We start from the raw sequence: 6,193 nt of genomic DNA, 5'->3' as shown, positions 1-6,193 counted from the left end.
GTGCAGCCGCTGCCTGACTCCCTTCTGCTCTGTTTTCAGTTGCAGGCCTTGGCTGGCAGCTATGGGGTTAACGCTGCTCGAGCAGGAGCAGTGTTCGCCGCTGGATCTTGAAAGCGCATGCGTGTAATCACACGCATGCGCAGTACACGGGCAGTAGAGTGGGGTGCTTCAAAATACATGCAGCCAAGACATGGGGTTTCCACGCATGCGCATAAAACGCGGGGGTGTAAAGACAGATGGGGTGGCTCTATCGATAGTACACCGGTGCACTAACAATAGACCCGCCCCATCTGTCTTAACACCCCCCGTGTTTGCACGCATGCGCATAGATATGCGCAGCCGCACTATGTGCAGTGGGTGTCCTGGACAGCTTCTGCCTGACCCCCGGGCGTTGCTGCTGCAGTGAAGAGCAGGATCCCCGCGCAGGGTGAGTGAGGCGTCATCACTGTTGTGGGGGCTCAAGAATGAAATAGGCTAATGTTGATAAGTTATTTTAACTTTTATTAATGTAGATAAAGGGCCCACAGGGAGCCAACAGAAGGGACACAGTCACTAAGGAGTGATCATGGCATCTGCCAGATGACAGCGATGACGTCACTTATATCCTCTTCGAACATTCGGAGATGACAGTCTGTGACGTGTACTCAATAGAAATGGACAACATACTTAACAACTGTAATAATTAATATTACAACATCTCCCTTTTTCCCCAACAGAAACACAAGTACGATATATAGAGGGAGAAGTGTGGCTCAGTGGTTAGAGGCGGCAGACCCGGAAGCTGAGATCGGCCGTGGACCAGGGTTCGATTCCCCGCCTCGGCGGGTCTCGGGCTCTAAAATTCCACGGACTCGATAATTCTCGCTCCGGTGCCTACTCGACTCACGGGGTCACACTCTGCGACTCTGGGCAATAGCTTGCTTAATCTCCCTTACGGCCCCTCGCGGCGGGATGCCTGGCTTTCACCTTGTGGATACCCTGCCGGGGTATCTCACAGGGGAATACCAGGACGGGTTCCCTAAGCAAGCGCTTAGATACCGTGTCGGTGATTTGCGCTATATAAATACATGTACATTTACATTTACATATAATTGTTTACATTTTCATTCCATTACATAGTCCGCAAAGCGTTTGGGGATTCTGACAGCTCTCCCACATTTTGACTGAACACCTGAGGTACTAGGACACTCATTGTCCGTCATTGAAACATTGAGAGTTTTATCACGCTCATTAGGTTGTAGTGTCTCTGGACTATCATTGTCATCAATCCTAGCATTTGTCCTTGTCATAGAACCCCCTGCTCTCTCTCCTTTGTTCACAGAAGATTTGTTGCTATCCTCAATATTTGAATATCTTTCGTTGCCTGACACATTATCCCACTCAAGTATGCTCTCGTCCAACCTTTCCTCTTCATCTTCCATGTTTCTTAATATGATCTTTTCCTGCCCTTTTTTCAATGTTACAATATCATCCTTGCTCCACCATCCTTTCCCTTTAGCAAAAACTGCCCCACCTTTAGTTTCGCTCACTTCCACTGGCTCACTGAATTTAGTCTCTCCCTTAGAGACTACGGTGGGTTTTCTTATTAAAATCCAATCACCTGGTTTCACGTTTTTTTCTTAGGCTCTATTCACCATGTCTGAATATCTCTTGGTTCTTTCTTGTTTGTTTACAATGCGCTCTTTGACTTTGATTTCACTGTCATTTATTTCATCAGAATTAATCTCTTCAATGTACCATTCCCTGAACTTAGGCGTAAGTATAGAGTTACATTTTGTACCTCTCATCAGATAAAAAGGTGTATATTTCGTTGTTTCGTTGGGCGTATTATTATACGCATTTATTTTCTCCCTAATGAACTCTTTCACACATCTTTTTGATGCGATGGCAGACTGAATGCCTTCTTTGATGAATTTATTTACTCTCTCCACCTGACCATTACTTTTTGGGCTATACAAAGGTGTCTTCTCCTGTCTGATTCCAGCGTTTGCTAAGAATTCTGTCATTTTATGCGAAATTAACTGAGCACCATTGTCAGAGACAAAAATTTTAGGCTGCCCTTCACTTGCAAAGATTTTTTCCAAGAATTTTATCACCACGTCTGTTGTTACAGAATGTCATCTTGGAATGCTTCGACCCCCTTCATTCCACAAAATAAGATGTCCATCAACTTTTGAAAAACGCCTGATGAAGAAGCTAAACCAAATGGCAGGCGGATGTATCTGTATGCACCAAATGGTGTGACAAATGTTGTTAGGTTCTTTGAATTTTCTGTTAGGCATACCTGGTGGTATGCAGCTCTCAAGTCAATTAAGGTGAAATATTTTGAACCAGTGACTGATTGCAATATATCTTGGATCCTTGGGAGTGGGTGGCAGTTTACTATGATGTTTTTGTTTAAACTTCTGAGGTCTACACATAACCTTAATTCACCTGTTTTTTTCTTTTGGGAAACCACTATAGCTGAAACCCACTCAGACTCATCAGCTTCTTCGATTACGCCTTCATTGCTCAATTTAACCAGAACCTCTTTGAATTCTTTCTTTATTGACAATGGGATGGTTCTCACCTTATGTTTACTAGGAACAGCGTCACCTTTTAGTTTTATCTCGTGTGTAAAACCTTTGACACACCCTATTTCGTCCTTGAAAACATCCTGGTACTTTTCTATGGTTTGCCTAATACTATCCTGATTGTCTTCTATGCATACACTGTTTACCCAATCTTCGCTTAAAACTATTGGGTCTTTTGCACCTGGTCTTAGTAAAACTCCTAATTTCGCCAAGTCTCTCCACCCAATTAAGATCCTTCCTTTTTCTGCTACATAGATTTTTGTTCTTATCATTCTGCCTCTAAATGTAACAGTGTCACAAAAATATCCTAGCATATTTATGTCTTTTTCCCCAAAAGCCTTTGGGTTCACATCAGATTCTACCAAACTTACACTTTGCCATTTTTCCTCAAACATTTTGTCTGAAATAGTTGTGATTGGTGATCCTGAGTCAGCCGTGAATTGCAGCTCAATGTCACCAATCTTGGCATCTCCAATAGGTCCTTTAATTTTCCCATCTACCATTTCTACATATAAAATTATGCTTGCACACATTTCTTCATCATAGTCAACCACAGTATTAACATTTACATTACTGTACATTTGTTTAGTCTTACATAGGGCTGTGTTGTGACCAAATTGTTTGCATTTTAAACATTTCTTACCTATTGCAGGACATGTTTTGCAATCTGCCAAACGCTCTTTTGAGCCACACCTAAAACAACTTAATTGTTTACCTCCTACCTTTCTCTCACTCCAACTTTTTTCATAACTTTTGCTCTCCCTTTTTCTTTTGTCCTGTAGATAAAATACATTAGTGTTACTACTAGCATTTGACAACTCTTTAGTAGACACCATTGACCTTTCTATTCCTTTTGCAATGTCAACGACCTCTTGTAATGTCGGTTTTTTACACGCCAGCAGCCTTTCCTGCACCTTTTTTGTATAGCAATAAAATACAATTTGGTCTCTGATGTAAATATCAGTCATGTCCTCAAATTCACATTCTTTTGCAAGGACACGTAAACATGCTATATATTCATCAATAGTTTCCCCTTCGTGCTGTTTTCTTAACGCAAACTTGTGCCTCCCAACCATCATGTTGCTTTCTTCATCAAATTGTACCTCAAGTCTTTTTACGGCTTCCTGGTATTCGTTTAATGGTACAAAACTTCCTGGGGGGCTCTCATACTCAGGCAAGCTATCGAACACTTCCTGCCCAGCTTTTCCTAAAAGACCAAACAATAATGAGCATTTCCTCTCAGCATCATATCCCTTTCCGTCTATGGACACAATGTAATTTTCATACGCTCTAATCCATTTCTTCCACTTCATGGTGGGTTTTCCTGGCTCATCAAGAAAAAGTGGTGGTACACATATGTTATTGCTCTGTGCCATATTTACTTCCAAATCTTTTACTTGAATACCTTTCTTTTGTTTTTTTATACTTTTTATTGACAGAATTCCCTTTCTGCCTCATAAGTTGCTTAAATTGTTGCCTTGGTTATTTACTCCTAGCCTCTTATTTATCCTTAAATTATTCTTCTGGCTTATACTGTTTTAAACGTATTTGTTAATTTATACACAAAAAATCAGTTATATGTATTTTCCTCTAAATGATTTACTTTCCGCGATGCCTTTTCAAAGTTAAAAACACAGCATTTGTCACTTTATGTAATTCGAATGGGCATCGGTATGTTTGGAGGTATTTCGTTTTTTCCAAAATGGCCGCACGTTGTTGACGCTTGCTGACGTCTCAGGCTAGCATTCAATGATTACATCGATGCCGTGCCTTCACTTCCCGGCATGCTTCACGCGGCTCAGCTGACAGGGTTCCTCAGCGCTCTACGCCGGCGGCCTCTCACAGCTGACAGAGTTCCTCAGCGCACTAGGCCGGCAGCCTTTGCCCAACAGTCAAAGTTCTTCAGCACGCTTACGCCGGCAATCTTCGCACAGCGGGCAGGGTTCCTCAGCGCGCTTACGCCGGCAGCCTTTGCACAGCTGACTGGTCTCCTCAGCGCACTTACGCCTGCAGACTTAATTCCTCTATAACACCGATGCACTTACTTCGTTTCTTTTATTTTGAAAATCCACATCCCTTCATATCTCGTTACTGCCAACTCCGCGGTGACTCATCAATCAGCACCGCGACACTTCACTCGAGACATGCATTACCCGTGGGCCCATGTCGTCATCCCGTCCTCGTCGCCAATTGTTGTGGGGGCTCAAGAATGAAATAGGCTAATGTTGATAAGTTATATTAACTTTTATTAATGTAGATAAAGGGCCTACAGGGAGCCAACAGAAGGGACGCAGTCACTAAGGAGTGATCATGGCATCTGCCAGATGACAGCGATGACGTCACTTATATCCTCTCCGAACATTCGGAGATGACAGTCGTGACGTGTACTCAATAGAAATGGACAACATACTTAACAACTGTAATAATTAACATTACAACAATCACTGAGTGTGTTTATATGAAAATGATTGTGATAATATTCCTCTCGCCCCGTCGTCTGGCCGCCGCTTTCATCTCCTCTCACAGAGTCTCCTCCTGGGTCTGGTTGTTGTTGTCGGTCTGTCCGGCGCTGCTGGACTCAGGGTCATTATATGTTAATCAAAGCCTCCCAAAGCAGTGACCCCGGGGGCGCAGGGTTTGGGTTCAAGTCACAGACTCTCAAGGGATGCCTGGGCGGGGAGGGAGGTGTACCACCTGGGGGGCCATGGTGAAGGAGGCTGCAGGGGGTTTACAGCCGCCTATAACACCGTGAGGAGAGCCTCCTGGAGGAGTGACCTTCACCGACCCCTCTCCACTGAAGGGTCACTCGAGGAGCCTCCTGGAGGAGTGACCTTCACCGACCCCTCTCCACTGAAGGGTCACTCGGGGAGTCTCCTGGAGGAGTGACCTTCACCGACCCCTCTGTCGCATGCACCCTTTTAAATCAGACTCAGGAGTCGGAGCATAGAAGTACACTTCTTTATTCATCGACTAACAGCCTTCAACTGCCTAACTTGTTCCCCTAGTTCCGGTTCCCCATTTCCTGTCCCTCCCCTTCCTACTCGCCTGCCCTGTCCCTGGACAGAGGTCAGGCATAACGATATGACATCTCCCCCTTTTGTACAAAGTCTCATCGTCCCTCACACTTCTTCAATGAGTCGCGTTGGCCTTCTTATTTGACGTTTCGGACAGCTCTCTTGTTCTGGTGTTCTGATGCGATGACCCGTGTTGTTGTTGAGTCTCAGGGGGCTTCGATGACCTTGCTCACTGTTGTCACTATGGCTCGTTGAGTCAGTGGAGGTTTGACTCGATTGGGCCTCGTGGTGATTGTTGGGATTGCATTTCTTGAAGTGTGATATATTTCTGGTGATTTGCTTGTGGTCAGCCTTCGCTGTGATCATGGTTCCCTTTCGTCTGCTTACTCGGAGAGGGTGCTCGAGGTATCGACTGTCCGCCTTTGTTCGCCGGTCACTCCGGACTATCACCCAGTCTCCTTCCTGAATGTCAACGTCCCTGGCGCGCCTGCGCCGATCAGCGTATGTTTTCATCTTGAGTTTCTCTCCGTGATCAATCTCAGCTAGGGTGTCATGATCGATGTTTACAGTCCGTGGTTGAGGCATGTTGCTCATCATGGGTAGTCG

General features: G+C 44.6%; 1 long non-coding RNA gene across 1 annotated transcript in view; it reads right to left on the bottom strand.

Moving 5' to 3' along the window:
- Nucleotides 1-451: 451 nt before the first annotated feature.
- LOC144762098 (uncharacterized) overlaps nucleotides 452-6,193 on the bottom strand; it is a 283,904-nt gene continuing 278,162 nt past the window's right edge. Inside the window, exon 3 of the long non-coding RNA XR_013596047.1 lies at nucleotides 452-3,349. This is a non-coding gene — a long non-coding RNA (uncharacterized LOC144762098). The remainder of the gene's footprint in view (nucleotides 3,350-6,193) is intronic.

The sequence above is a fragment of the Lissotriton helveticus genome, chromosome 6 (genome assembly GCF_964261635.1).
Source record: "Lissotriton helveticus chromosome 6, aLisHel1.1, whole genome shotgun sequence".
Taxonomy (NCBI): Eukaryota; Metazoa; Chordata; class Amphibia; order Caudata; family Salamandridae; genus Lissotriton; species Lissotriton helveticus.
The sequence above is the reverse complement of the archived record's forward strand: the minus strand, read 5'-3'. Positions and strand labels throughout refer to the sequence as shown.